This window comes from Papaver somniferum, chromosome 3, assembly GCF_003573695.1.
Source record: "Papaver somniferum cultivar HN1 chromosome 3, ASM357369v1, whole genome shotgun sequence".
NCBI classification, from domain to species: domain Eukaryota; kingdom Viridiplantae; phylum Streptophyta; class Magnoliopsida; order Ranunculales; family Papaveraceae; genus Papaver; species Papaver somniferum.
Window position 1 is genome coordinate 60577291 of NC_039360.1, and position 11198 is coordinate 60588488.

An 11198-nucleotide genomic window follows, 5' to 3' on the forward strand; every position below is an offset into this window, starting at 1 on the left:
AGATGCATACATTTCTGGATTGTACTATTTGTTGTCCACTGGATACTTCCAATGGCTCCATTTATTTATTGCTGATATTACATTTCTATTGTCTCCTTCTAGATGAAGATTAAGAACTCCGTTTTCTTTTACCCATTTGATAGCTTCTAGTGCTGCTACTGCTTCTCCTTGTTCTTCATTTATTGCCTTTGAACATTCCCCTTTGGCTCCCATGAATTTTCCTGCAGAATCACGCATAATTAGTCTGATTCCAATAAGTGTGTTTTCTTCTATATAGGAAACATCAAAATTCACTTTCAAACCATTCACTTTTGGAGGATTCCATCTGTGTTCCTGAGCCACCTGACTAGCAACTTGAGTAACATTCAGAGAGTTCTCCCATTCGCATATGAACAGTTTTATAGTATTGATATATTCAATAGTTCTGATTTGAGCATTATCAAATACTACTGAACATCGTAATCTCCATATATGCCACAATATGTAGCCAATTAACCTTACATGTTTCTGGATATCTGTCACAAAGAAATTACTAGATTTAAACACATTCTCAAGCCAGATTTTAAAATCTCCATTTCTGCAAGTACTGATTAGGTTATTATCTATTGCATTCCAAATACTAGTAGAGACAGGGAAATCTATAAACAAGTGATGCATTGTTTCTACGTGCATTGATCCTAATTTAAGGTTGGTGATAAAAACTCACTTTCTACTCTTGCTTGTTTTTGTTGTTTTTAAATAAATAAACAAGTATCAAACACGAAAGAAATATGACAAGATAATCAAATTACATATGAATGACTGCAAATCACTCTCATAAGTCATACCAGACCTAGTAACGAATCTCTAAAACCAGAATCTTACTGAACAGAATCACAAATAACCAGTAGCCGTAACAGTAACATTAGTGTCTGCTTACATACGGGAGACCTTGGATCGGTGAAGCAAAATCCACAATCCAAGAATTTTAAAAAAAAATTATGTTGAAAAGCACAACCACAAGGTGGCTGAATTGAAATTGTTCCTGCCGTCAAACAATGAACTCGTCGTATAATTTTTCGGAACTCTTGTACCTGCCAGAAAATTTCATCACCAAACCTGGAGCTGATGACGATCAGATTGTGACCCAAACTTAATACATTCATTATAGAGAAGGTCACAAAATCCATATGAGATAGTAACAGAATAGACCAGGTAAACTTAAAATTAAACCTAATAGCCAGAGAACTTACTGCTGCTACGATTTGATCATAAATCAGGGCTGAAAATGGATGTATGGCTTGATCTCTTTTCATCAGATTACAAACTGTATTTGCACTAACAACAAATGCTCTCAACAAACAAATCCAAAAAAGAACAAAACAAACCCCATAGAAGTCATTGAAAAAAAATTAATACATCTAGAACATACAATAAAGGGAAACTACAGCTAGTAATCGATAACAAGGGATGCTGGAGATCAACAAAGAAGTATGGTTGCTCAGATTTTCTCCAAAGAAGCCGATCTGAAAGAAGACGCACGGGAAAGTGGAGTGTTCATTGAGAGAAAATGAGAGAGAAAATAAATTATACCTATATTACTCTTACTAGCACTTAATACTAGTATAAATACCACCGATAAATGCTACCGTCTCCGTCAAAACTACCACCTCCACCACCTTCAATTTACTACATGTGATATCAAAATTTTAATTTTAATCTTAAAATTAATCGGAATTTCAATTCTAAAGATAAATTAGGTTTTAAGTTTATTTTATTTTGATTGATTAGGTTTAAATAAAGGCAAACTAAGTTTCAATTTTAATCTTAAATTAACAACGATTTCTTTTACTTTTAATCTTAACCATGATTTCGATTTCGAAAACTCTCATAATTCCAAAAGATCGTTTTGAACCCGTTACAGGAATACTGATTAAGGATTTTCCAGTATTTATTTATTTTATACAAGAAACTTTTTATTAACTATCCAAAGAGATTGCTCTTTGAGCATCTTTCCTTAGCCAAGTCATAATGTCTTGTGGAATGTTATCATAAAGTTCATAACTACCCCTGTCATCTCTAGCTTTTTTGGCAATGAACAATACTATTAGCAAGTCAGTGCATAGGCTTACAGTACCAAAATTGGTAACTTCCCATTATTTATAGAACCCTAAATTGACCAGTGTACACTAGGATCAACCTCATTAACTGACTTGATTAGTGACTCACAATCTCACTTTAGAACAACTTTTTCCAATCCCAAGCTTTCCGCCCAATTTACTGCTTCCTTTGTTGCCCAGCACTCCAGTTGTTCCGCTTCATATTCAGCACTCAGTCCTCCATCATAATTCCTAATCATTTGATCAATGCTTTCAATCCCTGAAACATCAATATAAGAAGCATCCATGTTTATTTTATAGAAATATTGAATTAGAGGCACCCAACTATGTATCTGCATACAAGAGTTACCATTATTTCTTTCATTCACAACAATATTAATACAATGAGAAGTTGTTTTAAGAATTTTTGTGATAGTGCCCTGTATGTTTGGTTTAGTATCTTGAAAGATGAGGTTGCACCTGTGTTCCAGATATACCAAAGAGCAATCATATTCATGCACCTCTAAACATAATCCTCAAAAAACAAACTAGAGACAATTATATTGTTGCTCCCTACAAAATTGAGCATACTAATAATCCAAGTTAAAAGGTCCCGAACTGAAACTGAAAAACACTTATATTAATGTTAATGCCTAACCATATTGATCTAGGATAAGGATAATCAAATAACATATGGTCTCTAGATTCCATACTAGCATGACATAAACAACAATTGGTTTTCGTTTGTTGATTGTACCTGAGAATCTGATACCTGGTAGGGAAAATTTTATTAAGGCATTTCCACATAAGATGTTGAATCATATGTGGTAAATTAAGTCTCCAAAGAAACTTAGGCATTTTCACATAAAATGTTGAATCCTGTGTGGTAAATTAAGACTCCAAAGAAACTTTCATATCTCAATAGGAACTGAAGGATTATTATACTCAAAGTTATAAAGAGAATTATAGGAACTCTTGACAGAAAACTTATATTTTTTATCTGGTTTCCATGTATTACATGTAGATGCCCCCCTCATTTCAAGAATTTTCTCAGTACTATCAGCTGAGAAAATAGAAAGGATAAGGTCATCATTCTGGATTCTTGTATGAACCTAACAATCCACATAGAAAACTTCTTAACAACCTCAAGTTCATCATATAAACCCTTCCAAATCCAAGAGCTATCCTCACTCGGTTTGTCCATATGTAAAAATTTCTTATCTTTGGAATACTTAGCTTTGATGAATCTAGCACACAAGTCATCAAGGTTACTACAGAGTTTCCAAGCCATTTTGCTGAGAAGACCAATATTTCTAAAATCTAAGCCACCTAAAGTTTTTGGCTTTTGAAGATTAGGCCACGCAATAAATTTTATGCCTCTACTATCAAGGTGGTTCCACCAAAAATTCCATTGTCGAGTATTCATTTTATTCAAAAGAGTTTTAAGAATCATAAAACAACTCATGTGATGAGATGAAACAATATTTAAAACACGTCTTATCATAATAGTTTTACCAGATTGATTTAGAGTCTTACCTTTCCAGTTTTTGAGTCTACATTAAAAAGATTGAACAGTCGGTTTGGAAGACTCACATTTGTTTCTTCTTAGAAGGAGAGAAACACCTAAATACTTATTTGTATCCTTTATTAAAGTCACATTCATATCTTTAGATAAATCAATTTTGAAAACTCTTATATATTCCACAACGATTTGTTGGTTTTTCAGGAATTGAGGAGACGACCGTACGGAGGAGACTCCTCGAACCGAGCAAAATGTTAATGCTCACACAGATGCACCGCTACGAAGTGGGTGCTTTAGATTCGAGAGATCAATCTGTAGTACTCCGGCCTAAATCAAGACAATGACCGTTCCAGAGTAAATTCGGTCACAACAGAGGATGGGTTGATCTGTAGGAGGGAAGCTGAGAAATGTGTGGAATCAATGGTAATCAAGTATTGTGGGTGTGTGAATTCTGAATACGATAAGATCTGAGTGATTGAAATTTCTCAACTGTGAGTAGTTGCTCAATTGATAAGTTGGTGATCTCGTGTTGTCGATGAGACGTGAGATTGATGATACTGATGATGCTGATGATTCAATCATGAATCAGAGACTTATTTATATTGCTGGAATTTTAGACACCATGACCCCATGAATTGTGACAGTTGATGGAATCAAGGAGTGGGAAAGTGGAGATCGTGTTTAAAACCAGTTGCTCAACATGTGGAGACTCGGTCCATTTTCCACCCACTACCTTGTGAATTCCTTCAACTGATTGCACGACTTTCTCACATTCCATCGTGTGTTTGAACACACGTGCCGTAGACCGCCAGACCAAAACCCTAAGTGATATCCCCCAAGTGACACGATTGACGTCTCGTGGTTTGTTAGTCAATTGATGACTTCGTGGTTTGATGGGACGATGAGTCCATGTAGGCGTTGATTTGAACATGATGTTCTGAAACTCGTGAATTGAACATGTCATGAGACAGAGGTATATTTCTTACGATGAAGTGAGCAAGTATTGCTCATTCGGTGGATCGTTGAATATTGATTGTTGAACCAATATTCCTTGGTTTGAACAAATATTTATCATCTGAGTAAGTGTTTCTCATGTGATGAATTGTTGAATATTTGATCGTCTGAGCATGTGTTACTCGTCTGATGGATTATTGGCAGCGTACCAAAAATATTAATTAGAATACTGGTCGTTGAACCGAGCATAATTAATAAAATTAATGACCATGAGGTCGTCATAAAATTATTAAGGTTAGAATCTGGAATGATGATCCTTGGATTCAGAAACCCTAATTTGATCAATTGATGATCAATTCATGGTTCGTCAGAATTTCAACCATGGGACGAAGGAGGGAGCGACTACATGGGACCGTGGATCAACCATGTAGTATCCATATGCTCACGTGAGCAAATACGAAGAACTCTTGAAGAGTTGACGTTTTGTTGGTGAAAGAATGAATAAATGCTGGTTTAATCATTTATTCGAAAATGCTCGTCTGAGCCTTAGGTGAGAAAACCTAATTAATTATGACGAGGCGAGGGACCGACCATGGAGTCATGAAACCGGCCCCGGGTTGTCCCGTGGCCGCCTGACGATCACTTCATGAAAATCCAAAGTGTTTGGGAGTGTTTTGGACCTAATACGAGCAATTGTGCAAATTAGGTCAAAACTGTGAAAATTGACGGGACCGGCTTCCGTGAGCCAAAGAGCCAATATTAGTCGGTCAAGATAGCGTGCTCGTGCCCCGAAGGCGTCTGCGTCTCAATCCTGAGAATTTTGATGTTTTCTGGCGTGCAATTGAGCATCTATTCGAGAAAATATGCCAAATTAGGGTTTCGACGAAACTGAGGAAAACACCATGAGATGATGAAAAATAATTATAAAATAAGGAATGAGGAGGCATGGGACCGTGATAGACGCATTCATGTGTCTAATATAGCTCAATTGTATAGATTGTTAGTGCTCGATTTTGTACTTATTTGGTTATTTTATGTTTTTGTAGGTGTTTTTGGAAAAATAAGCTTTTGCGGCGAAATAGGCTCGATATGTGGCATTTGAACCTCCGCAGATAACGTATCAGAAGCACCACAGAAGTGTGTTGGAGACACCCCAGAAACACCCCGGAGGAACCCCGAAAAATTACTGTTTATGCCCAAAAATTACTATTTCCACCCCAATTGCTAAAGGGACCCCCGAAATGGATAAGGGGGAGGTCACCTTCTTCCCAAAATTCAAAACAGAAATTTTGGCGGGAAAGAACTTTGTTGAGGGAACATATTTGGAACTCGATTGTTGGACGTTCTTTGGAGAGATTCAACCGCCAAACTAAGTTGGGCTGGACTCGAATGGAGTAAACAGGGTTTGTACATGTGTTTTGATCGATTAACTTGGGCTGGATAATCCGGAATATCGACTAACAGGGAAGAAAAATACTCGGTTCAAACAGAGAACGAAAGTCGGGTCCTGTTTGGTTTGTTGCCAGAAATATAGCGTGACTAGAACGCAGATATATCTTCCCACAGATTCTAATATATCTTATAAAGGCTTTGGAAAGTATACGGCTCAAAAGGAAGACGCGTAAAGAGAGTTTGGCAGAGAAAAAAAAACCCGTAACTTGCTGTGGAGATAAACGAAAATATTGGGGAAGATTTATTCGACCTATTGTGTATAAAAAGGTTGTTACGAGTCCAAGATAAGTTATCAAGAGTTTGGGGAAGGTTTGGGACGCAGAGGAGCGAAGAAGAAGGATTAAAAGCAATTCCCACCTGTTGTTGCTGCTGCCATTAGAGGACCTTGAAGAACACGAAGAACAGACTGCACGGAGCAGTCTTATTTTCCGCAGCGTCAACAGCAGCAGCGGAGTGTCGTTATCTTACTGCAGTTCTCTGGTATTGTTTCTTTCTGGACGTATTATGTGGGTCACAGAACCACTGTTTTATAACTTTTGACTCTTTTGATCACACTTTGATCTTTGAATTAATATTTTGAGTGTATGATTAATATGAATAGCTAAACCCCAATACTGGGATGATGGAAGAAACCATTCTTTATGCATGAGTAATTTTTATTTAATTCTTTTATGACTACTTGCACTATTATGAATGGATTTATGATTTTTATTGATTATTTGTGATTTTGTCTGATGATGTATGCTTAATCCATGAGATTCTCGATGCATCATGCTTATGATTTACATCTAATATTTTACAAAATCTATTTATCGCAAAGAAAAGAGTCGATATTTGTTATCATTATAAGCTATAATTGTCTAGAATTAATAGTTGATTCGCATGAGTATAAGAATTGGTGGAATCCTGAGTCCTAGTATCTCTTGATCCTGTGACAAATTTTGTATATATTTTTGTTTGAAAATCTTTTCAAGTCCGAGCAACGAATCCTTATTTACCGCAATCGAAATATTACAACAAAATGGCGCCGCCGACGCGGACTTGTTTATAAATTTGTTTTTAGTTTTTTTTTTTTTTACTATTATTTGTTCCTTTTTACGTTTCTTTTTGTGTCTTTGATTTACAGGTTCGAAGTGGAATACTAACGACTTGGGAACAAAAAGCTTAAAGCTAAAAGCTAAAAGAGAAGAAAAAAAAGACATAATTTTTTTTAGGATTTAATTTTTATTATTATTATTTTTTTGTATATAGCTTTTATTATTTTTTTTAGAATTTGTAAATATGCTTTATTTTTCATATTTTTTTGTAATTTTTGGACTTTTTATTTGGACTTTATTCTGGACTTTTGGACATTTTTTGTAACCCTACGGAAGGGTCTTATTATTAATAAAAAAAATTAAATATAAACTGTTTGCAGGGAAGGACGACGATTACAATATCGTCTCGGCCCCTCGGGTTCGTACATGACATAGGAGTCGTGGCCCGAGTCGACTTCAATGGTTCATCCCCCGTCTGGTACGGGAGGTAAGTCCATCGAAACACTCGCGAATATCCTGTAAGCGAGTTACTGTATTCCTTAAGGTGATTCATTGATTGAGGACGAATTTGGACTGTTTTTAAATTCCTAGTAAAAGGCAAGGACTGGCCATACAAGATAAGGGTTCGGATTTCATCACCGTTCTCTTCTTGCCCTCCTTAGGAAAACAAAACCTAACGCGAACACAAGCTTAAAAATCTGATTAGAAAGAGACCTATAGGGTATCGAGCTTGTTAGGAAAAATTTTCGAAGGATATTGGTTACCTTTTAAGCAATTTCAAAGTTCATGATGACTTCTGGGAGTTGAAACAAGCCGCCTTGTAACGCCGGTGAGGCCTTGGGTATCAAAGCTCCATTGAGCTTCCCTCGCCTCAGTTTCATCTCACATTAGCTCGGATTGATCCAGAGGGGTTGCTCAAACTGTAACGAATTCCCCTTCGAGAGATAGAAGCTGGTCTAGAAACAATCTAAGTGGAGCCTTCATGCTTTTTGTTTGCTAGATTTTATAGGTTTGATTTGGTCGAGTCGGCCTTGTTTGTGATTTTGTAGAATTCCCTTGAAATTAAGAATGTCAAACTGGTATAATAGAAGCCAATACAATGAGTATCGACATGAAGTTGAATATGAACATCATCAATTTTATGACCATGGTGAGAATAGTAGTTGGGAACGCCAACCTTTTCAAGGTTATGGTTCATACCATGGTGAGCCCAATTACTATCCACACGCGAATATGTCTTACGAGCAAAAATCTTATAATTCCTCTCCTCTAGATGAGGCGCGTAGGCTAATTGAGTCATCACGTCGTAGGTTACTTGAGTCAACATATGAGTCAACTGAGATAAATGACTTAGTTATGGACGAAATAATCACAACTAATAGTGAACCTTCGATACATGATACCATCAGGAAATCTTGTGAGTGGATTGAGAAGCGTTTGTTAGAGGTGCAGAATGCTCGATATAGTGTTTCCGATAATACCCTTGAGAATAGTTATTTTAATAATCAGGATGACGAGGTTAGAATTGATAACACTACTTTAGATGAGGTTCAACCATTTTCATGCTATTATAATAACGATTGTGATGAGGATAGTGCTGATGAAGAATCGGAAACATGTGGGAATAGTGATCAGGAATTTCTTACCCCAATTGAGCCTTATAATGATTATATTATTTCTGGTTCATATCCTAATAATTTTAACAATTATTCATCTATTCAAAAGGACAAGGATTTGACTAGAAATATCCCGTTTTAGACGATGTAGTATGTCCTGTTTACGAATCCGATAAAGGTTTAGAGGAACCGGTTTATTTTGAGACTACTGTTTTCGAGTCGAACGATTTAGAAACTGTAATCGATGATGGTTTCGAGGAACAGTTTTATCCTGAGAATACTGTTTCACAGTCGTACGATTTAGAAACAATAGTCTTAGATGAACTCGTAGAGATTAATGAGGATGAACCTGACTTAGAAGTTGCCCATTTTCAGGAATCTGATGACCTAGGAATTAGGGAGATTGTGACTAGTCTAACTAGAGACACTGAAAACTCTAAGTTTGGGGGTGATTATCATTCTCCATATGCTTTAACTCTTAGAAAGGTCCCTCACTTGGGACTTGACATTAATGCCTCAACCATCTTACAAGTTTATCTTCATACTCGCTGTCCCGAACCTCATAATGTCCAAGAAGAAGTTCAGTCGTTAGAAACCTATCCTCTGGTAGATGTGGTTAGCCCAGGCAATAACACCAAGTTTGAATTTATTTTCCCACCAAATAGTTTTCTTCCAAATGTGGGAACGTTTGTATTTAAAATGAGTCGAATATTAAGTTCTGAGACTAAGCCTAAGTACTTTAGGTTAATAGAATCGACACATTTTCCTAAGAATGACCACTACTCTCACTGTGGTCAATTATGTAAGTCAAACCTGATTGACTTAGAGGATCCTCAGTTATTTAGGTTATTATTTTGTGATTCTAAGTTTTTATTTGAGTTTTTCCAGACTCTAGGACCTAATAATTTGGATCCAACCTATGGGGAAATGCATCCGAGGAAAATATTCTATTTAGACCCTTTCATAGAACCTGAACCTGAACCACAATTAGATATAAATTTCTTAATCAGGAAACTAAGTAAGGGCATGCTAGTCTTGTTCACTTTCTTGGTTCATTGCAGTTTCCTTTGGTCAGCTCTATTTAGTTTTGAAGATCCACAGTTATTTCGGTTGTTACTTTATGGTTCGAGTTGACTAATACTTTCCTAAGTCTGGCTGAAGACTTTAAACTTAGAACTTCTTGGGAGGTATCCCATGCTCAAGAGACACAGTAATATCTTTCCTTATCTCTTTTGCTTCATTGGTAACAGTTTCTCCTTGTTCATGCTTTTAATTTCATCTTTAGAACATTGAGGACAATGTTAGATTTACGTTTGGGGGTATGGGAGAAACTTTTTAGTTGCATAATAAATAAACTCCAGAGCCTAGAAATTTATGCCTATTAAGGATTGCACTAACTAATCTAAGTGGATGGAAGCATTTTGGTTGTAGGAGTTGAGGAACTAATATGATTAGATGGAAACATCTAAAGAGTCTATTCATAAAAGCACAGAGCTCAGGTGTTAGAAATAACATGATAGTTTCACCATATCTCGTTGAGTCCTTTTCACTTCTATTTTTATTTTATTTTGTTTTTAAACTACGTTTCTCTAGGTGATAGGTGGGGCCCACGATTCAAGTTGTTACCAATGCTAGGGTGAGTTATAGTGATTGAGATACCAAAAAAAAAAAAATTGAGACCAGACCATTTGACCAAAAGGAATAAATTCAATAAAGTCGACCACTGGTACCCTTGTATATGCCAGTTGTGTTGACCTAGAGTTAGGTTATTGACCACTGGTTCCCTTGTATATGCCAGTGTGTTGATATTAGTCAGACTAGTACCTCAATCCATTAGGATAGGTTCATTTTGGCGGAGGCCTTCAGACAGATATGGGAAACGCCGTTCACTTAGTAAACATCAAAACCATCTATGTTTTTCTATATCCATCTTCTTGATCTATCCGTGTGATTAGTTTTGACTCCAGATATTGATGTCCATAGTGCGACTATCTTAGTAGAGCTCTATCACTTATATGTGAATTTTAGTATGCTTGAGTGCAAACTCGTGTACATCAATTGGAATTTCGCATCAGGGTACTTCCTCCTGTGGTCAATAAGTATGCCAACCAAGGAGATTCTTTAGTGCCTTCCAAGGTTCTGTGTAGATAGCTAAGGTCTGGAGTACAGGTTTTGTGGGTATATCTCTTGTAAGCCCTCCGGAGACAACACTCCACCACTAGGGACACTTAGGGGTTTAAAGGCTTATTGCATACGCTAAATGCAATCGACGATTTTATTTTATTTGATTTGCTTGAGGACTAGCAAATAATAAGTTTCGGGGTATTTGATAGACGCATTCATGTGTCTAATATAGCTCAATTGTATAGATTGTTAATGCTCGATTTTGTACTTATTTGGTTATTTTATGTTTTTGTAGGTGTTTTTGGAAAAATAAGCTTTTGCGGCGAAATCGTCTCGATATGTGGCATTTGAACCTCCGCAAATAACGTATCAGAAGCACCACAGAAGTGTGTTGGAGACACCCCAGAAACACCCC